At 41.0% G+C, this 23,560-nt stretch overlaps 1 pseudogene; it reads right to left on the bottom strand.

Moving 5' to 3' along the window:
• Positions 1–1,376: 1,376 nt before the first annotated feature.
• LOC101277331 (calpastatin-like) overlaps positions 1,377–23,560 on the bottom strand; it is a 39,425-nt pseudogene continuing 17,241 nt past the window's right edge.

Below are 23,560 nucleotides of genomic sequence, written 5' to 3'. Positions count from 1 at the left end.
GGGACACGGGTTCCAGCCCTAGTCCGGGAAGATCCCACATGCCGTGGAGCAACTAAGCCCGTGTGCCACAACCACTGAGCCTGTGCTCTACAGCCCAAGAGCCACAACTACTGAAGCCTGTGTGCCTAGAGCCCGTGATCCGCAACAAGAGGAGCCACCGCAACGAGAAGCCCGCGCACCACAACGAAGAGTAGCCCCCGCTCACCGCAACTAGAGAAAGCCCGAGCGCAGCAACAAAGACCCAACGCAGCCATAAATAAATGTACGTTTAAAAATTGATGTATAGTTGATTTACAAGGTTGTGCTAATTTCTGCTGTATGGCAAAGTGACTCAGTTATACATATATATACATTCTTTTTAAAATATTCTTTTCTATTATGGTTGATCCCAGGAGATTGGATGTAGTTCCCTGTGCTATACAGTAGGATCTTGTTGTTTATCCGTTCTAAATGTAATAGTTTGCATCTACTAACCCCAAACTCCCCGTCCATCCCTCTCCTTCCCCGCTTTCCGCTTGGCAACCACAAGTCTGTTCTCTATGTCTGTGAGTCTGTTTCTAACAGTAATTACTTGAAATCATTAAATGTCCAGTCTCTGTTCACATTTCCCTGTCTCATAATTTCTTTTTCATGTAGAGTTTATTTGAATCATCTTTCAAAGATGTTGTCAGCTTTGCCAACTGGCCTCAACTTCCCCACTTATTCCAGCAATATTTTAACGCTACTCACACGTCGTCCCACCAAACTCTCAAGTCAGTGGCTTTCAAGCTCACCTCTGGGTGCTTTCTCCTTTACTGCTCAGGTGTGTGCTGCACTGCGTGTCTGAAACTGTGGGTGGGCTCGGATCGGCACTACATTTAACAGAAAGTCCTCAGAGTTTTTTGTCACGCAGAAAATACCCTTCCTTGTTTTGCAAAGTTGATGCAGACTTTTTGCTAATTTTTCTTTATGGGAGAATAGCAGTTCTATGGACATTTTGAAGGGGGGGATATATATACAATGGAATATTACTCAGCCATAAGAAAGAATGAAATAATGCCATCTGTGGCAACATGCATGGACCTAGAGATCATCGTACTTAGTGAAGTAAGTCAGAGACAAATATATATTGCTTATAGGTGGAATCTAAAAAAATGATACAAATGAACTTATTTACAAAACAGAAACAGACTCACAGACACAGAAAACAAACTTATGGTTACCAAAGGGAAGGAGGGGAGGGATAAATTAGGAGTTTGGGATTAAAATATACACACTACTATATATAAAATAGATAACCAACAAGGACCTGCTGTACAGCACAGGGAACTAAGTATCTTGTAATAACCTACAAAGGAAGAGAATGTAAATGTAAATGTAAATAGATACAGATATATAGATATTCAAAGTTTATCAATACTCAGTAGAATAACACAGGTGAACCAGACAAATTCAGTTTCTTTTCAGGAAAAGAATAACAAACAATGTTTAGGATGTCAAAAGACTCAACAAATACCACTGTCTAGAAGCCACTCAGAAAATATTTCTGCTATCAAAGCCTTTTGTTCTTCAAAAGTCACCATCTACCAGATGAAGATTTTAATATGCAGATACCAGATAGTGTGAACTTTAATTTGTACTTTTTCCACCAGCTTTTCGAATGGAAGTTTCCTCCTTTGCCTTTGCAGAATCCTTTGCTTTATCCCCATTCTTGGGTGCTTTGGAGCTGGAAGCAGTTTTCTTGTCTTGGTCCTTTGCTGTGTTCTCTGAGGTTTCTGTAGTTGACCGACAGCTGTCAAAGTCCCCTGAGAGGGCATCAGTGAGGTCTTGGGCATCTGCAGGTTTCTCTGATGCCTCAGGTTTCTTTGTAGGTGGCGTCGCTGATTCGACCGCATCGTCATCATCCAAGAGATGTGGATATTCAGGTGGGATGGTGTCATCCCTTTAGCCCAGTTTGTCTCTGTGTTCAGCTTTCGCTTTTGCCTCGACTTTATCCTCTAGGGGGTTTGTTCCCATCTGGGTCAGGCTGTCTTTGCCCGAGACTGTCAGAAAGTTGATCCCGGGCATTGTCAAGTTCTTTGTCATCACTCTGCGGAGTGTCAGGGGGTGGACCCGCATAGTGGTTGGGTGGAGCTGGGGTTGGGGAAACTACTTCAGAGATGACAGCCGAAAGTTTAGCATCTTCAGATTGAAGAGATGCAGTGTTTGGGGGAACGGTGAAGTCCTTGGACGAAGCATTAAGGAGGAAGTCTTCACTCAAAGGTGGGAGCGGTTCCTTGGGCTCTTTTATATCTATAGTTATAGATATACAGATATCTATATCTCTATATATCTGATTCACTTTGCTGTACACCTGAAACTAACACAACATTGTAAATCAACTACGCTTCAATAAAATTTTTTTAAAAATAAAATATTTAAAAAGCCACCTAGAAAAAAAAACCAAAACCAAAACCATGTCATCCTAAACTGGAAAGATTTAGTTTCAGAAGACCCACAGTACTCTTCATTTTACAACTAGTAAGTAAGCTTATACATTTAAAACAGACAAAAGAAGGATCCGCCATGTAGTGAACTGCTCAGTCCCCTAATTACTAGACGCCATTGAGAATTCACTCATTAGAAACATTTTTTTTCTACAAAGATTTCTTGAGCAACTACCATGTGCCAGGCTCTGTGCTAGATGCCAGAGTTATAAAGAGGAACAGGCAGAGTCCCTACCCTAATGCTTGTCACTGACTATACAACAAGAGAGTCACACCCATGGCTTTTGAGGACCAGTGAGATCCCTGCTGGGCCAACCATGGGAGCAGAGGATTCTAGGAGCAGAGGAAGGTGATTCGTTCTGCCTGGGGCTCCGGTATCTGGAAAGCATCATGAACGAGGTAGTACTGAGGGTAAATGAATGGACAGTAGGAAGAAGGCAAACGATGTGCTTGGCCATTAGTGGGTAACCTGGTGCTTCTAGATCATAAAGACACGAGACTGAAAAAGTAAGCTGGTGTGTGATAATGAAAGTCTTTAATGTAAAGACTTTGGGCTTTATCTCTTAGGCAGTAGAAATCCCTGGATATTCTTAAAAACAGCACCATGGCATGATTAGAAGTCTAATGAAATAAGAAACAGCAACCAACTGAATCATTCTTAAATGATCAAGACTAGATTCAAACAAACTCCAAATCTAACCAGAATTTAAAAGTATTTCAGATATGAGACAAATAGCACATAAAATGTAAGGAATCCCATTTGTTTGATTAAGACAGAAAGAAGAGCGCACAAATGATTTCCATTCAAGCTCAGTCTGAAGCCTAACTTCTTATCTGGTGCTTTTACAGAGACAAGGAAACCAGTCTCCCGGGTTTAAATTTGGATTCCCAAGGTATATCTGACTTTGTAGCCAGGACACAAAGCCCCTTAGTGATGCTAGTATTTTTCTTCTGGTTCAAGATTGCATTTTCTTCCAGGTCAGTGAAAAAAAGCACTTCGGTCACACACTCACCATTATCTACTTTTTTTCTCTTTGATTCCTGGTATATGCAGCATGTGGGAAAAAGACCATGGTCCCCTGATCCACCTTTGTCCTCATTAATGTGTCTTATTTAAATGTGTAGGCTTCTGATTTTTACTCCAGAAAAAAAGACGTTTTACTCTTTAAATTTATATATGCTGCCCAATGCCCTGAAGTGCTAGAAGATACCAGACTTTTCTTTCTCCCTTTCTTTCTCCCTTCCTTTCTTTCTCCCTTCCTTCCTTCCTTTCTTTCCTCCCTCCCTCCTTCCCTTCCTTCCTTCCTTCCTTATTACAATTATTAAGAATTTTCAAGATACTGGCAATAATTTTCAGACACCAGACTTTCTCCTAATAATCTAGAATCAGTCTAGGACCAACTTAGAACCTCTGGATCTTTATGAGTAATGGAGGATACTTCTAGGAACACTTTTCAGAGGCCTAGGAATGTTCCTCTCCAGCTAAGACATCTCCCAGCCACACCTCCATGGGTCTCTGTAAACACACGTCCCTCAGACACACCCTGGTCTCCATCAGCCTCCCTAATAAAGCAGTGCACACATTAAGGCCCATCTGGTCTGCCCTTAAAAGCAAGTCTCTGCAGGCATCAGAGGAATCTTCTGCCCACTTCCATCTGTCAGTTCACTAACTGCAGACATTACCCGAGGCCTCAGAACCACATCTACTAGAGTTGGGAAGAGATCTTAGAGACCATCTAACCCGTTTGTGTTCACATTTTATTTTTGCAACGAACTCTTTTCTTCAAACAAATTAATATCTCAAATCAAATTTAAAACATCTTAAGAGAGCTCACTGCTTGATATAAAACACGGAAAAGTGGTGGGAAAGCTTAAGTTTTCCTCCCCCCACCCCACCACGGGTCTGAAAGGCAAAACCCTTGGGCCCCGCAGAGCCTAGTTTGAAAACCAATGGCTCATTGAACTCTCTCCTTTCATAAGTGATGAAACAAAGGTTCAGACCCATGAAGCCATCTGCCCAAGGTCACAGCATTCAAAGAGAAGTCAGTATCCTAATTCTAGTCTGATTTATCCCAAAGCCTCAGGTCCTTCCACAGGGCCCTGCATGCTGCCCACCTTGCACTGCTGGAGGCTGATCCCCAGTGGTTTCTACCGAGGTAGAATTGTGGACGTTCATTCTGATGATCTATTTGCTTGGTAATAAGTCTTGCTATATTATTTTTCTCTCTTTCTTAAGAAGTACAACTCACAGTTTTGCTCATGAAGTACAAGTTGTTTTTTGGGTTTCTTTTTGCATCTTGTACCTAAAGCAATGAAGTCTAGCCCAGGAGCACATATTCATCAGTGTGATGTAGACTTCTACCTGTATTTCTTTTGGTGAATTTTCTGCTCACACCATAGCTAGTGTCGACCATGTTTATGAATGTTTCATCCTCTCTGGCATTGGTTGACATTTTCATCTTGCTGGAGTTGCTTCCACATAGAGTGATTATATAGTTTATCTTCTAAACTGGGACATTTTTGAGAGTAAAAGGGGATTCAACTAATTACTAACCTGGGACAACAAGTGTAAACCAGGACTGTCCTGGACAAACCAGGACATCCCACAGCCGGGATGATGCTAAAGAAGTTTCAGTTGGGTAGAGCAATATGCTTTTTTTTTTTTTTAACATTTTAAAAATATTAAAAAATAGTTAATTTAAAATGTTGTGTTATTTTCAGGTATATAGCAAAAGTGATTCAGTTACACATATCTATCTATCTATTCTTTTTCAGATTCTTTTCCATTATAGGTTATTACAAGATATTGAATATAGTTCCCTGTGTTATACAGAAGTTCCTTGTTTATCTCTTTTATATATACTAGTGTGTATCTGTTCATCCCAAACATGGAAACCACAGGAGAAATGATGGAGAAGTACAAACACCAAGAGAAAAAAACAGAAAGTTTGAGGAACTGGTGTGACTGGCAACTTGGAACCAGAATAATGAGCTCTGAGGCTGGTTGATGGGAACCTACAGTCCATAGGACTGGGTAGCCGATATGGGCAGAGTAGGAAGGAGGAAAAGAGGAGAAAACCTCCAAAAGCAGGTTAGAGAATAGAAGTGGCTGTAAGTAGGGAATGTGGTTACTGAGTTTTCTTCAATTGTCTATGCAGAATTGTCCACACCAGACTTTCTAGCAGGGTGAGTCCTAAATTCCTGCAACAATGACAGGAGACAGGAGGTACTCTGATACTCCTCGGAGACATATCTGACAAGGATGAGCTCTGGAGGATGTGATAGAGGAGAAGAATGTTGGCATCACCTCAGCACGTGACACTGGGGTTAGAGAGGACAGCTGCCCCCATTCCCAGTTGGTGCTGGTCCCATAGCACTGTTGTCTGCCTGCAGCCACATCAGAATTCTCAAACCAGGCTTGTGAGGGTCTCACCACTGAGAAGCTATGTGGTCCTGATGCTTACTTAGCAGAAAGGCAGCCATTTTGGGTTGCTTCATATGTCATGGTCACCCAACAACTATTCATGTCACATCTGAGCCTCGGAAGGGCGGACAGCATTATTCAAAGTCACCAGCAAGTGAATGACAGAGCTCAGACTCTATTTCAAGCCTCTGGAATCCTAGTGAAGCACTCTCTCTTCCATGAAGGGATGTCATATGACTCTCATGCATTTTCAGCTTTTAAATTTCAGGTTTGAAATTCGATGTTGAACGTGGACAGTTTGCCACTCATCGTGGACCTCTGAGTAAATTCAGTCTTTCACAACGTGGTGTTTTACAATCGTGACGGGTAACAAGGATGACAAAAGTTGACATCGATGTCTTTTTACTTTAAACTGGTAATGATCTGTAAGGTTCATCCATCGTGTGAAGGCAGCCTAGAATTAAAACCATGCATAACACAAGGGAAATCGTTGCCCTGTAGCTGCTGATTTTCTCCTTGCAGTTCTAGGTGGGAGGGGTAATGCGATTTTGCTCCACCTATGGGATGTTATAGGAAAAGTCAACTTGCTAGTGTGTGACATGGGCCAACAGCATCATCTGGAAACACCAAAATTCAGGTCCCACTTCAGACCTGAATCAGAATCTGTCTTTTAACAATACCCCTTGGAAGATCTGTAAGCACATTACAGTTGAGAAGCACAAACTTGCAGGCTTGCTGAGTTGCAGAAGAATCTGTCAGCTATGAATGGGCCTTTGATGTCAGCTTTGTCCTGCCCATAACTGATTTGCAGGGACTGGATGCAGAATCTCAGTGCACTCAGTAAAGTCATCTGGCTGTTTTTTAGGCAGCTTATCTCCAGTAAAGCATGGTGAGAAAACAAGGCAGGTGAACACCGGGTATTGGCACATCCACCTATGTAGATATGTTTCCTAGAATTAATTTTAACTTGTGAATTTTTCTTCTCCCTACTGACGGGGTAGAATTTTGTTATACCTCTCACACCTCTATAACCAAAGCCTTCCTAGCCCTAGCTAATTTCTCATTTGCATTGAAATTGTATTGAACAAGAATCAAACAGTAAAAGGACTCTAAATGGTCCCTTGTAAAGCTTTAGAATCAAATTTAACCAGAGTTGGAAGAAATCACTTCAAACCTCTTCTCCCATCAAGTCCATTTCCTCCTTTGGTGTCACCATCTCTTCACAGGGACATGATTGGGTGACTAATTGTGGATTTCCCCAGGCTTCCAGACTGAATTTTACAACTTGCTTAAGGATTGTTGACTTCTTGGTCATGGCTGACTGGTTCCCATCCCTTTTGCCAAAAGACTAAAGCTTCCTGCTTCCCTAGAATCTCTTGCATACGAATTTTTTGCTCTTGATGGAGTTACTAAGCTGATCAAATTGTCATCCTAAGTCAAACATCGACATCAAGGATTATTTCATGTTACAAGTATTCTTTTCTCAGAAGCAAGACAATCTTATCCCAGGTTCCCAGAAGGATTTGAATATTTGTATACTTATCTCATGTTGCCCAAACGTTTCTGGACCTCACCAGCCCAGGGCTGGTAACAGGACTGCATTTCTATCTGTGCCCAAATTGTAATCCTTTGAGCTCAAGCAAGAACAAAGCCTCCTCTCCTTTGTCCATCAGTTACTTTCAGGTGGTCCCCACGAAGTTCCTCCCGGGGATGTCCAAACCAGGCAGTCAGCTGTGGTTGCCAAGCAGCCTCTTCTGTCCTAGCTTGTCCTGCTGCAAAGCTTAATTACTAACCCCAGCTTCCCTAATAACTAGACAAAAGCATTCAGGCTTATTAATGAATTTTTAAAAAAGATATTGGGGAGTGTGTGATAACTAGCACTATTTGAGCTTCAGCTCAGATAATGCCAAATGCAAAGTACCACCCTCAGCGATATTATGGTCGGTCCTTGATTATGTGTGACAATAAAGTGGGAGGGGCAGTGAGTGGCCTTCTTTTCATCTTTTTCAGATCTACATGTATTCTTTTTTTTTTTTTAATCTCTGGGATGCAAGGATGGTTTAACATATGCAAATCAGTAAATGTGATCTGCTACATTAATAGAATGAAAGATAAAAGTCACACGGTCATTTCAATACATGCATAAAAACATTTGACAGAATATAACATCCTTTCGTGATGAAAAACTCAACACAGCAAAGGCCATATACGACTAAGCTACAGCTAGTATCATATTCAACCATGGAAATCTGGAAGCTTTATCTTTTTTTTTTAACATCTTTATTGGAGTATAATTGCTTCACAATGGTATGTTAGTTTCTGCTTTATAACAAAGTGAATCAGTTATACATATGTTCCCACATCTCTTCCCTCTTGCGTCTCCCTCCCTCCCACCCTCCCTATCCCACCCCTGTAGGTGGTCACAAAGCACGGAGCTGACCTCCCTGTGCTACATGTATTCTTGAAGCCAATTCAGCCATGCATTCAACAAGGACAGCCTTATTCTTCCATGCTGTCAGTAGAAGTACAATTCTAGGGGTGCCTGCAACAGGCCAAGGGTCTGGACTGTTCTGAGAATGGGGAGCCGTATGATGTTTTTTATTGACCAACAGAAGCTTAGCATGTACGTGACGCACTGTAGGTGCCTAGTATTTGCTGAGTGAGTAAGGGAATCCACTCAAGCACGCTCTCTGGATCCAAGCAACCCAAGCCTCCAGAAGACGGATGTGAGGAGCTGACTGACCATGCCTGGAACCAGGCGGTGGGTAGAAGAGAAGGAAACGGGGGACGCCACTTCGCTTGTTTTGCCATCTCATTCCCACAATGAGCCTCTGACTTAGGAGTCTGGATATAAAAGTCATGCTTATTTTTTTTCTCTTATACTGTTTTCTTATTTTACATATGATTCCTTCTGTTCTTACCAACCTCCGTGGTTTAAAATAGTGGGCTTCCGGGCTTCCCTGGTGGCGCAGTGGTTAAGAGTCCGCCTGCCGATGCAGGGGACGCGGGTTCGTGCCCCGGTCTGGGAAGATCCCACGTGCCGCGGAGCGGCTGGGCCCGTGAGCCATGGCTGCTGAGCCTGAGCGTCCGGAGCCTGTGCTCCTCAACGGGAGAGGCCACAGCAGTGAGAGGCCCGCGTAATAAAAAAAAAAAAAAAAATAGTGGGCTTCCAATTGTGATGCGTGTGCAAGTTCATACCTTCATGCATCCAATTCCCTACTGAAGGGCTCCACTTGGACTACCTTCCTTTGGTTCATCAAACTTGAAGCCAAAACTAACTCAATCATCCTCTCCAATGCAGGTCTTCCTTCTCGATTTCTTATGTGGTTGGCAGGTGCACCCACACACCCAGCTTCCCAAGACTGAAAACACCTTTATCCTTTTTTTCTTCCTCTCTCTCACTGGCGGCATCCAACCAATCTTCAAAAACCACTGAGTCTAGTCTCTGAATCTGTCTCAAATCTGTTCACTTCTTTCCATTCCTTTACCTATCTCCTGATATCACGGCCACGTATGGGTGTGCAGTTGCGAACTGTGTGTTATACACGTTGTGGACATGCGATTCGTGTTGTTGTCTATTTAGGAGGTGCCCCTTGTGGTGTGCTAAGCTCAGCCTGCACGGATCACTGCAGGGATTCACTCCTTCTGTCCATCGGCCAGAGGGACTTTTCAAAAGATAAATCTAGCCATCCTCCCCCTCTTTGCTTAGAACACTTTATTGCCCTTGGTATTGATATGAGGTTGCTCGGGCGGCCATAACAAAGTACCACAGCCTGGCGGGCTTCAGCAACAGATTTCCTCACAGTTCTTGAGGCTGAAAGTCCAAGATCAAGGTATCAGCAGAGCTGCTCTCTTCTGAGACCTTTCTTCTTCCTTGGCTGCTAGATTGCTGTCTTCATCCTGTGTCTTCACACGGTCTTCCCGCTATGTGTCTGAACCTCCTCTTATGAGGATACCAGTCACACTGGTTAGGACTCACCCTACTAACTCCAGTTTAATTTAATTACCTCTTTAAGTACCCTTTCTCCAAATACAGTCACATTTTGAGGTCCTGGAGATTAGGGATTCAACATATGAATTTGGGGAAGTGGTGCAGGGACATAGTTCAGCCCCAAACACCCTTGGGATAAAATCTGACCTGCCTAATACGGCTTTCAAGGCCTCTCAGGATGGGACCACTGCCTTCCCTCTGGCCCCAGCTCTCACCCTTCCCTCTGGCACTCTCTACTCCACCCCATCAGGCCCCCCACCCCCGCACCTCTGGGCCCTCTCCCATCTTCTGAGTGGCCTCTGCAGACGCCGTCACCTCTGCCTGGAATACCGATCTCCCCGTTCACCTGAGAAATGGCTACTCATCCTTCAAGCCTCATGGCAGATGCACCCCTTACGCTGGCAAGCCCTTTGTGTGTCCAGGTGTCTAGATTCCAAGGTGTCTCTCTTTTGATTTCCTGTGAAATCTTATGTTTTCACCAATTACAGTACTTTTTGCACTCTTGTATAATTACCAGTTGGCTTGTCTGTAACTCCGAGCAGGCAAGAGCCATTGTGTTCATGAGAAGGCCCTTGAAAACCAAAGAGTCTCTGAGACACACAGAAATGAATTCTGAAATACGGCCCATGTGAGTGGGAGGCCCATGGGGGTAGGGATCCGGGCAGATGGGTCTCTGGGCTTCTGAACACACTTTCATCTGCTGTTGCTTAATTTCCATGAGCTTAAAAGCTACTGGGGACTCAATTGTCATGTGGCATTTAGTCTTATAAGTCCAAATTACAGCTTGGAAACCATCCAGCAAATTCATTTCTGGGTAAGGCAAGCATATGAAAAGATTGCAGTATGTGATTCCATGTCCAAAATATTATAGTAAGTATCAGTCACATTTGCATTCAAATGTTATGCTATTGATTCCAAATATGGCAGTGCTGTGATTACGTGATAAACATGAAACAGGCAAAATGGTTATTTACATTTTGTCTTCAGTTTTCTAATAACAGTGTTTAAGTTTACTGATCTTGTTTTTTTTTTTTCTCTCATTCAGCCTGCTGTCATTTTCTCTGAAAATCATGTAAATAACCAACCCAGTAGGAAATAATGTTTCCTGCTCTCTCTTTCTTTTTACTTGTATAGAGACTCTCATCTTTACCCTTCTGTCTTGAATGGACTGTGTTAAGCAAAGACAAGATATGTTGGATCATAGTTAAAGGAATATTTATTTAAATCTATCACCAGAAGAAAGAGACACACTTTCTGTGGCCCCAAATTTCCAAGGACCAGGCACATGATCAGGAAACCCCTGATTCGAACTCATGAGACCAGAGATTTGAGAATTGCACCTGCCCCATGATCGCCTTCAGGGATGTTTTAAACTTTATTCTGTATCCTATAAGTAATATATATTTTTAAAATTAGAAAATAAAAGTAGGCAAAACCAAACCACCAACTTAAAAACCATTTCAATAGGATTATGCTGTATTATAATTTGTTTTTTTCTTATTATTCCATGTTCACAAATATACTTCTATAATATTTTATTGTTAAATCTGTTTATCCTTCACTATATAATATGCATAGTCACTGTAAAAATTCATACACGTAGAATCTGAAATTCTTTAGGTCTCTCACCCCAATCCAACTCCTTAGGTATATACCCTTATTTGAAAATGTATTGAGGTTTTCAATAAACTTTTTACTTTGGAAAAATTTTGGATTTTCATAAAAACTGCCAAGATAGTATAGAGAGTTCCCACATGCCCCTCACCCAGTTTTCCCATTGTTCACACCTTATATGACTGTGGTACTTTCGTCAAAATTAAGAAACTGATGTTGGTATATTACGCTTAAATAAATTCCGAACTTTGAGTTTCATCAGTTTTCCATTGATGTCCTCTTTTTGTTCAGGATCCAGTCCAGGGCACCACACTGTACATAGCTGTCATGTCTCCCAGGCACCCCCTGGTCTGTGACAGTTTCTCTGTCATTCCTTGTTTTTCCTGATCGTGACAGAATTGAGGAGTACAGGTCTGGGAGGACAATCGTTTTAAGCCATTCATCAATATTCTTCCACGTATGTGTGTTAATGTGCTAAACATAGCGAGATATAAATTTTGATACAAATATGACTTGTACTCTACTCTTGTTTTATAATTTTTAAAATTGTGATGTCATCCTGTATCATCACTTTAAAAAAAAAAAACAGTTTCGGGCTTCCCTGGTGGCGCAGTGGTTGAGAGTCCGCCTGCCGATGCGGGGGACACGGGCTTGTGCCCCGGTCCAGGAAAATCCCACATGCCGCGGAGCGGCTGGGCCCGTGAGCCATGGCCGCTGAGCCTGCGCGTCCGGAGCCTGTGCTCCACAACGGGAGAGGCCACAACAGTGAGAGGCCCGCGTACCGCAAACAAAACAAAACAAAACAAAACAAAACAGTTTCATAGTATTCCATTGTGGAAACTAAATCTTCATTCTTAACCAGCCTCAGATGACAGATGTCTCCTTAACTTTCTATATTGAGATTCCCAACTCTGCTGCAATGACCATCCTTGATCTATATTTCCAGGCATGTCCCTGATCATTTTCTAAGGATAAATATGAAAAGTTGCCAAAGACTTTTCTCTAAAAAAATGATCTAAATGGCCCATTAGGTCTCCAAAAAGTTTTTGTGTATTTACACTGCCAACGTCCATGCACACATCTGCATATCACCCGGCAATGCTTTCCCTGACACGGAGAGCTGCTGTCCTTCAGCTCTGACAACTTGATAGAAGAAAAGTGGCTGATGACACGTGTGGCTGAATTTTCTTCATGTCTATTAGCCATATGTCTTTCTTCTTTTTATGGCCATGATCACATTAGGATAGGGGGAGGAGAAGGGAACAGGTCATCTCTTTTTTAATTCATTTATAAAAGTTTATTCTGTATTGAGGCTCATAACCACTTAACCTGATATCTTGAAATTATTTTTCTTCAGTTACTGTTCTCCTTATTTTGCTGATAAATTTTAGAAAGGGACATTTCAGTTTTTTTATTCAGCCAACAATCATGTCTCCCATGATAATTTCTGCTAAGTATTATAGTCATAAGGCCTTTTCCCATAATATCATTCCGTTGTTTTTCACCTGTATTTTCTTCTGATATTTTCATGTCTCTATTTCTTTAAATATTTAACCCAGTTGGGGTTTATTTTGGTTTGAGATAGGGTTCTAACTTTGTTTTACCAAATGGTTAGCCAGCTGTCTCAATACCATTTAATGAACAACCCAGCTTTTCACCACTGATTTGAAAGTCTATTTTAACACCTCATATTTGGGGACTGGAAGTAGACCACCTGTTAAGGACCCAGGAGAGGTTTCCAACAAGGGAAACAGGAACAGACAATAGTTGGAAACCTTTCCAATTTTGTTTCCAGTTAAATTGTCAGTGTTTGCCAAAAGATACAGTCCGAGCCAAATCCAAAGATACATTTCTATTCCTGCTTTGTCCAGACTTTATATCTCTCTTATTCTGTTCCTTCCTCCCAGAAGCAGAGGTCACTGCCTTAGGGAGCAGCTCAGGACCTTAGGCAACTACTGTTTGCAAAACTGCACATGTGCTCTGGAATGAATTTTATTAAAAGCTTCCCCAAGGTTTATGGTAAACTTCCTACTTCTGCCATTTCTGTACATTTCTGCATAGAGAAAAAACTCTATCCCCCCCAACTGAAAAACCCACCACAAGTTACTAAGTACATAACAGCTTATAAGCTTATTTGCAAATTCATTGATTTATTTGAAGAATTAAAATTTACCTGACAATCACTATCTAGAGACCAGGCATTAGACTAAAATTTTTAAATTTCACCCATTTCTAAGGAGTGGATGTCATTATTGGCCCCCATTTTACAGGTGAGAAATGGAGGCACAGAGAGGTTAAGTAATCTTCTGAATGTCACACAGCTCTAAGTGGTGGAGGAAGAATTCCAACTCCATCACAGCCTATGCTGACAGCCATCACCTTCATCCAAAACTGAAGGTTGATACGTTCCCATGGTAACAATGAAGGGTTCCTTGTACAGCTTCTGATTTCTGGACTGAAAGACTTTAGTAACTACCAGCGACCACTTCCTGATCATCGTGATTTGCTTCACTCTTGAGGTGTGTTTTTTTTAGGTTGTGAAATGAAATCCACAAGGACACCAAGTCTTGAGTTGGAGTGCGGGCTCCATACATTGCATTGCTAAGCCATTTCTCCGATGGTACAAAAATAATATCCATAGAGTTTTACTGGGTGCTGAGGCTTTACATCTGCTCTGTTTCCCCTGTGGATCATACCATGTACCCTGAATGATGGCAGCTGACCCAGAGCCAATGACTCCTCACATTTCTGTTTCTCCAGACCTCTCTGTGCTCCCTCCTGTCTGCTCACAGTGAGAAGTTTTGTTTTTTGTTTTTTGCTGTACGCGGGCCTCTTCACTGTTGTAGCCTCTCCCATTGCGGAGCACAGGCTACGGACGCGCAGGCTCAGCGGCCATGGCTCACGGGCCCAGCCGCTCCGCGGCATGCGGGATCCTCCCGGACCGGGGCACGAACCCGTGTCCCCTGCATCGGCAGGCGGACTCTCAACCACTGCGCCACCAGGGAAGCCCCACAGTGAGAAGTTTTGAGAGATTCAGTACCTTTGCAGTTATTCATTTTCAGAAGATAGCAATTAGAATAGGATCTAGTCATCTCGTGCTCAAAGTACTTAAAGGGTCTTTTCCATTCACCCCCTGATCTTACAGATTAGGAGGCTGAAGTCGGTCAGAGTAAATGATGTGTCCAAGGGCCCGCAGCTGTTTAGCAGCAGAGCGTGATGGATCCCTCAGATCTCCTGACCCCCTGACTTTCCTCTTTGTCCAACAGCTCGCTGCTGCCTTCAGCTGTACGACCAATCCTGCTTTTCGGTGATTTCTTTTCTTTTTTTTTTTGCAGTCACTGGATAGCTGACTCAGGTTTCATGTAACCAAACACAGCTTGAAAGCACTCTTCCCTGTCGCTTACAACAAAGTGTCCGTGGAAGAGTTTATGGTGGAGACGTATGTGCTTGACTTCAAGCTTCTCATCTTTTCTTAATAAAAAGACATGCAATGTACAGTGTCGCACCCCCGCCACGGAGGGATCAGAGCCTGGATAATTTGTAAGTACATCCCCTCACTCCTTTTAATGGTCCAATGTCACAAATGCTCTTTCCAGTGCCTGCAAAACACAGTTCTTGCATTTCTGGTTGTCACTGCGTTCGATCAGTGCACTCTGCAAAATGTGCTTTTAATTTTCTACCCAAAAATACTATGTGAAAACTGCAGTTGGCTCACTTGGCATCCATTCCCAGCCCCTTCTTTCTTGTCATGATCTACTCTGCAGTCTGAAAAATTGAATACTTATTCCTCAGCATCCTTCGCTGGCCATGTGAGATTAACCAAGTCTGTTGAGGGGTTTTCTGGGAAACAGTCCTGATGAGAAGGAGGTAGAGACGCAGAAGGTGGGCTCTCTTCGTCTTTCTTTCTACCGGGAGTGTTGATGTGATGCCCAGAGGTGCAATAGCCATCTTGTAGCAATGAAGCAACAAACATAAAAATAAAAACCAAAAAGCTAAGGAAGACAGGATGAAAATCTAAGAAGGGCCTGTGTTTCTGATGACATCACTAAGCATCTCTAAGAACTAGAGATCCCTAACATATATTGTTTTATTTTAAATACGAAAATATGGTTTTAAAAATATATTTTGAAAATAGGAAAATATAGAGAGAGCTGGTGAATAAAACTTAATCATAGTTGCAGTAGCTAATTTGCAAGTGCTGATATTTTAATAAATGTTTTCTCAATATGCCATTTCTCTGAACATTTTTTTCTCTGAACATTTTTAACCTATTAAAATAGCATTACCGTCTACACTGCTTTGTAATTGGCTTTTTGTTTTTTATTTCATGATGAATTATGAGCATTTTCCCGTGGCATTAAATATTCTTATATAACATGGTTTGTAACAGCCCTGTTGTATTCTATTCTATGAATACGCCAATATTTCTTTAACCAATTCTTCATCGTTGGACTCTTTAGTTATTTGCTACTTTTTACCATTATTAATACTTACATTATAAGCAACCTTGTCCATTAACCTTTATGTTAATCTCCTTTTCCTTAGGGTCAGTTCCCCAAAGTGGAATCATTTGGTCAGAAGGAATGATGATCTTTATTACTTTTGATACTTATTGGCAATATTTCTGCCAAAAAGTGTATTAAGGTGGTTCTTGCCATGGCTGTGTTTATAAGTTGGTACACAGCTCAGAGCGCTCCTCTAAAGTTTTGTCACTTTCATTTTATTTAAAGGGCTAATTGCGAGGTCTCCCTTTTCTCCACATCCTCTCTAACATCTGTTATTTGTAGACTTTTTGACAATGGCCATTCTGACCAGTGTGAGGTGTTACCTCATGGTTGTTTTGATTTGCATTTCTCTAATAATTAGTGATGTTGAGCATCTTTTCATATGCCTCTTGGCCATCTGTATGTCTTCTTTGGAAAAATGTCTATTCAAGTCTTCTGCCCGTTTTTTGATTGGGTTGTTTTTTGATATTGAGTTGTATGAGCTGTTTGTATATTTTGGAGATTAACCCCTTGTTGGTCATATCACTGGCAAATATTTTCTCCCGTTCAGTAGGTTGTCTTTTCACTTTGTTGATGGTTTCCTTTTGCTGTGCAAAACCTTTTAAGTTTAATTAGGTCCCATTTGTTTATTTCTGCTTTTATTTCTTTTGGCTTAGGCAACTGACCCGAGAAAATATTGCTACGATTTATGTCAAAGAGTGTTCTGCCTGTGTTATCTTTTAGGAGTTTTATGGTTTCAGATCTTACATTTAGGTCTTTAATCCATTTTAAGTTTATTTTTGTATATGGTGAGATGGAATGTTCTAATCTCATTGTTTTCCATGTAGCTGTCCAGTTTTCCCAGCACCACTTGTTGAAGAGATTGTCTTTTCTCCATTGTATATTCTTGCCTCCTTTGTCATAGATTAACTGACCATAGGTGTGTGGGTTTATTTCTGGGCTCTCTATTCTGTTTCATTGATCTATGTGTCTCTTTTTGTGCTCACACCATGCTGTTTTGATTATGTAGCTTTGTAGTACAGTCTGAAGTCTGGGAGGGTATACCTCCAGTTTTGTTCTCTTGTCTCAGGATTCTTTTGGCAATTTGGGGTCATTTGTGGTTCCATATAAATTTTAAGAGTATTTGTTCTAGTTCTGTGAAAATGTCATTGGTATTTTGATAGGGATTGCATTAAATGTGTAGATTGCTTTGGGTAGTATGGTCATTTTAATATTATTCCAACCCAAGAGCATGGGGTATCTGGTGGGAATAAAAATTGGTGCAGCCACTATGGAAAACTATGGAAAAACTATGGAAAAGGATGGAGGTTACTTAAAAAACTAAAAACAGAGCTACTGTATGTTCTAGCAATTCCACTCCTGTGTATATAGCCAGAAAAAAATGAAAACATGAATTCGAAAGGATACATGTACCCCAATGTTCACAGCAGCACTATTTACAACAGCCAAGACATGAAAGCAAACCATCTATCTGCCTAACGACAGACAATTGGATTAAAAAGATGTCACATATATACGCAATGGAATATTATATTACTCGGCAATAAGAAATAATGAAATACTGCCATTTGCAGCAATGTGGATGGACCTAGAGAATATTATACTTAGGGAAATAAGTTAGAGAAAGACAAATACTGTATGATATCACTTACATATGGACTCTAAAAAATAATACAAATGAATGTATATGCAAAACAGAAGCAGACCCACACATATAGAAAATAAACTTTTGGTTACCAAAGGGGAGAGGGAAGTGGGGGGAGGGACAAATTAGGGTCATGGGATTAACAGATACAAGCTACTATATTATAAAATAGATAAGCAACAAGGAAATACTGTATCGCACAGGGAATTATACCCATTATCTTATAACAGACTATAATGGAGTATAATCTGCAAAAATACTGAATCACTAGGCTGTACACCCGAAACTAACACAACATTGGGGATCAACTATACTTCAATTTAAAAAATATTTTTGAAATGTATTTAGGGATTTGAAGAATTTGCTTTAATTCCAAGTCCTTCTTTGATTCAGGGAAAGTTACCAATAAGAAAATCAATTAAAAAATATTTTTTTAAAAAAACGTCTACTTAACAGGCCAAAAAGGAACCAATTCAAACCAAAACCCAGAATAATTAATTTGTTTAATTTTTATTTCCCCATTGCTTGAGAAGGGAAGCATTTTTTCATATTGGTTAGCTACTTATATCCTTTATGCAAATAATCTCTTTGGGCCTTTCTCCAATTATTTACTTATAGTACTCATATTTCTCTTAATGATTTATAAGAATTATTTATATTTTAAAGATAGCCATCATTTGTGTGTAAATGTTACAAATTTATTCCTATCCTGATTATATAATGTGCTTATATTCTCTCCTATATATGGTTTTGCTTTTACAATTAATTAATTAATTGTACAATTAATCTATCTGGAATTCATTTTGGAGTATTATATGTGCAGAGATCTAATTCTGCTTTTTTTGGTTAGCTGGGTAATTCTTCAACATTTGTTGAAGAATTCTTACTGATTTCCGAACATGGTTTTTCTCTATTTGACTGTTCTGTCCATTTCTGCTGCAACATTTAACACTTTCACATTCTTCATTTGTACACTATTAAAGCCTGGACATCCACTTCCAGGAAGATGGAGTAGACATACATTTTCCCATTCCTCCTAAGTACAACTATAAGTCCTGGAGATTTTATACAAGAGAATCATAAGAAGACTCTCAAAGGTGGAGAGAAGGTAGACTGGCTAGGGACCTCAAGATCCAAGGAAAGACATGGCGCTGAGTCCTCTGGGTTTTTCTTGTTTTCTTACATATCCCAGACTTGGAAGTGAAAAAAAACAGTAACCAAGAAACACCAACAAGTGCAGACAAAAAGAAAAAAAAATCCCAAACAGAAATGCAAATCAAAACCATGATGAGATGTCAGTGGAGGACATACGGGGAGCAGTAATGAGGTGCTCTACCCCTTTTTGCTGGGATAGTGTCAGGGAAGGTCTCATAAGAACCTTACCTCCCATCCCCACCCAGCAGTAACCAGGAGTCCCTCCTATGGCCCCCAGGTGTCAATGGAGGCTGAGTAGAGAAGCCAGACCTTCCAAGCTCACCCACCTGGCAGAAGTGAGGTGCAGCCCCCATCACTCACCAGAGTGGTATCAGAGAAGAATTTAAATAAGATCCAGTATTCCAGCATGATATCCAAAATGTCCTGGTTTCAATTAAAACATCACTCATCATACTAAGAACACAGAAATTTCCAACAAACAATAGAATACTTTAGCGAAGAAATATCAGATATAAAGGAGAATCCAATGGAAATTTTAGAACTAAAATGTACAATAACCAAACTAAGATGAGCTGGACATCAGAACTAAAAGAAGAAAGAATCAGAGACTTTGGAGATAGAATAATAGAAATTATCCAGTCTGAACAACAGAGAGAAAAGAGACTTTTAAAAAAAGAACACAGCCTCAGGGACATATAGGACTATAACAATATTTGTAACTACCCCCAACTGGAAACAACCGAATTTCCTTCCATAGGTAAATGGTTAAACAAACTCTGACACATCCATACCATGGAATACTACTCAGCAATAAAAAGCAATGAACTTTTGTAACAGGCAACAACTTGGATGGATTTCAAGGGCACTATGCAGAGTGAAAAAAGCCAATCTCAAAAGGTCACAAAATGTATGATTCAACTTCTATAACATTCTCAAAATGACAAAATTATACAGATGGAAACAGATTAGTGGTTGCCAGGAATTAGATATGGGGGAGAGGGTAGGAAGGTGAGGGGAACACAAGGAAGATCTCTGTGATGATGAAAAAGTTCTAGGTCTTGATTGTTTTGTGGTGGTTACATAAATCTACACATGTGATAAGATGACACAGAACTACATACACTCACATTGTACAATGTCAAATTCCTGGTTTTAGCATTGGAAAAAATTGGGTATAAGTTCCAAAGGACTCGTTGTACTATCTTTGCAAATTAATGTAAATAAAAAGTGAAAAAACTCATTGCAGCTTGATTTTGATTTCTGGAGGTAAAGTCCCCAGTCATTAACGTTATTTTTCAAATATTTTCAAAATTGTATTTCTTTGAAATGAACGTCAGAATTACCTTGTCAAGTTCCCAAAATGTTGTCAGATTTCATTGGTATTATATTTCAATTATTTGGGGTGAGAACGAAAAACTCCTATTCTGATAGCCACTAGGAAAAGGCCTGGGTCCTTGAGTCACTGCGTGGAAGGCCATCTGACAAATATCTACATTATACAGTTTCAGGATCAAACAACAAAATTCTATCAGGTTAAATCACTTAAATTTTGGAGGCTTTTTTTTCTTGCATGTTTCAGTAGCTAGCCTATACCAATTAATAGAGCTTATAATAAAATTTTAAACTTGTTTAAATTCTAGCATCCTTATTCTTCACCTTTTTTTACATTATCAGAATTTTCTTGAAAGTTACTGAGAAAAAATCAGATGTTTATTAAAAATTTTTTATTTTTCTTTATAGTTCATCTTTATGTTAAGGAATCCTTCAGACACTCCAAATTGGCTATTTTCTTTCTGTCTTTGAGTTTCATCTGTATCTTAAAGCTGTATAATTAGGGAGGATTTTTTTTTTTTAATTCCTCTTGTGGGTTCAATGGATTCTTTTTGAATTCTGCAGCTCAGGAGCCAGAGGAGGTGTGGAGGGAACTGTAGGTCAAGAAACTTGATCAGCCCCATTTCTTGTCAGCTGTGTGAGAAGCTGTTATCTGGCCCATCTGGTCAGCATGGCAGGGACAAGCCCAGACCACTTGCTGATGTGTCAGACCTCCCCTCTTGTAGGCTTCTCTGCTTGGAGGCATGAACACCACAGACCCCAACATCAGCTCTTTTCCAATCTTGCAGCAGTGGGCGCTTTCCAACTGTGTCCCACTAGACTTCCTGGCACATCTCCCACCGTTGACCACTCACTTGCTCCTTCCTGAAACACTCCCTTCCCTTGCGGTTTCTGGACTCACACTCCCCTGACTTGGCTTCTGTCTTCATGGCTAATTTTCTCAGGATCATTTGACAGCCCTTCTTCCTCCATCTGTCCAGCTCACACTGTCCTCCTCAAGAATCTCAGTGTTCCTTTTATTCACACACTCTCTCTCATAGGGTGACCAGCGGTCACAGTTTGTCCAGGCCTGAGGAGGTTTCCCTGACATGGGACTTCTAGTGCTAAAACATAAAATCCCAAAGTAGGATGAATTGCCTTAAAGTAGGATGAACTGCTCCCCTACTCTGTGGATCTCGTCTGTTCCATTGGCTTTGGGTACCATCTAGATGCCAAAGGCACCTCTGGATGTTTCCCCCCACTCCCATCTAGATCTTCTATGTCCCATAACATGGGATATGTCACCACCACCTACCCAGTTGCCCTTTCCATCACAGGGTATTGGACTGCCCCCTGACGTTTCCACCTCCCTCAACACCCACTTCCAACTAACTGATAAATTTTAATAATTCTAATTATAAATGCCCACTGACAGATGAATGGATAAAGAAGATGTGGTACATATATACAATGGAATATTACTCAGCCATAAAAAGGAACGAAATAATGCCATTTGCAGCAACATGGATGGACTTAGAGATTATCATACTAAGTGAAGTAAGTCAGACAGAGAAAGACAAATATCATATGATATCACTGATATGTGGAATCTAATTTAAAAATGATACAAATGAACTTATTTACAAAATAGAACAGACTTACACATATCAAAAACAAACTTATAGTTACCAAAGGGGAAATGTGGAGGGCTGGGATCAATCAGGAGCTTGGGATGAACATACACACACTACTATATATAAAATATTCGATAACCAACAAGGACCTACTGTATAGCACAGGGAACTCTACTCGATATTCTGTGATAACCTATATAGGAATCTGAAAAAAGAATGAATATATGTATATGTATAACTGAATCACTTTGTTGTACACCTGAAACTAACACAATGCTGTAAATCAACTATACTCCAATAAAAATTAAAAGAAAAACACTTAACTGCTCCTCTGTCACCTGTTACCTAGAATACTGTTGCATCTGAATTGGTGTGGTGGTCTGTAAGATGTTTACAACTCTCTGGTTCTACTTCACCCTGGCAAACGGTGGGATTGTACCTCTCAGACCCTTGGACTCAGGCATGTCCTTTGGGCTGTCACATGTCAGCAGAAATGACATGGTAGCCTCTGCCGTGTGAAGAGCTGGTGAGTGATCTGCCCTGCTTCCTTCTCCCCGCCATGGCAAGTAACCACCCTCCCTGGCGGAAACTCTCTCCGTCTGCATCCCTGAGTGAGGATGATGTGCAACAGAATCCCCAGGCAATCCTTGAAAGATGTGAGGCCTGAGTGAGAAAAGCATTTTTATTTGTTAAGCCACTGAGATTCGGGGTTGTTTGTTACTGTTAAGCAACTAAGCCTATCCTGACAAATACACTTGATCTCAACTTTCATTTCTGGTTGCGCCCAACCATTTCCCACACAGTAAGCAGAGGGATCTTTTAAAATACACAAAATGCATTCATCACTGCCCTTTCCATGATTTTCTATGGACTCAGGAAATCACAGCATCCTTACCATGGATGACCATGCCCTGTCGGCCTCTCAGCGTTTTTCTCTTCTTACTTTCTTACTCTCACTCTTCTCTCTGTTGCTTTCTTTCTGCTTCTGTTTCACACATACTGGACTTATTTTGGATCCTGGCATGCAACACGCTTTGCTTCAATATCTTCACAACTGCCTTGACCATCCCACTTCACACACCTAAGAGCTATTAATTTTCTCTTAAGTTCTCTCCTGAAAGAGACTCCCTCTACGAAGACTGTTTGGACCCTAATTAAATAAGGGCTCCTATAGCACTCTGCCATTTTTCATGGTAAAACCTAGGGTACTTAAGATTAATTTTTCAAAACATCCCCCTCTACTGTCAGCTTCCAGAGGCCAAGGGCTCTGCATCTCTTGGCTCTATTTATTGCCTCTGACATAGAACTTGCACATGAGAACTTAAATAAGTATTTGTTAAGTAAATTGAATGCATGAATCACAAAAATTCCCTCTGTTACAGTGTCTGTTAACTAAAGTGTTTAGAACAATGATACTTTTTTCTGAGGTTGTGTTATTTGGCATTTCTCTATTTTAAGTTCTGCTCACGTGAGCTGGTGCCCCTGCCACGGGCCCCACCAGACACACAACTTTTTTTTCTATCTTCTCCACTCACTGTCTTGCTCTTTACCTGACTAGTTCCTATTTATCCTTCAGGTCTCAGCTTAAGTGTCACTTCCTTCAAGAATATTTTTCTTGGGCTTCCCTGGTGGCGCAGTGGTTGAGAGTCCGCCTGCCGATGCAGGGGACACGGGTTCGTGCCCCAGTCCGGGAAGATCCCACATGCCGCAGAGCGGCTGGGCCCGTGAGCTATGGCCGCTGAGCCTGCGCGTCCAGAGCCTGTGCTCCGCAACGGGAGAGACCACGACAGTGAGAGAGCCGCGTACCGCAAAAAAA

This window comes from Orcinus orca, chromosome 19 (genome assembly GCF_937001465.1).
Source record: "Orcinus orca chromosome 19, mOrcOrc1.1, whole genome shotgun sequence".
NCBI lineage: Eukaryota > Metazoa > Chordata > Mammalia > Artiodactyla > Delphinidae > Orcinus > Orcinus orca.
The sequence above is the reverse complement of the archived record's forward strand: the minus strand, read 5'-3'. Positions and strand labels throughout refer to the sequence as shown.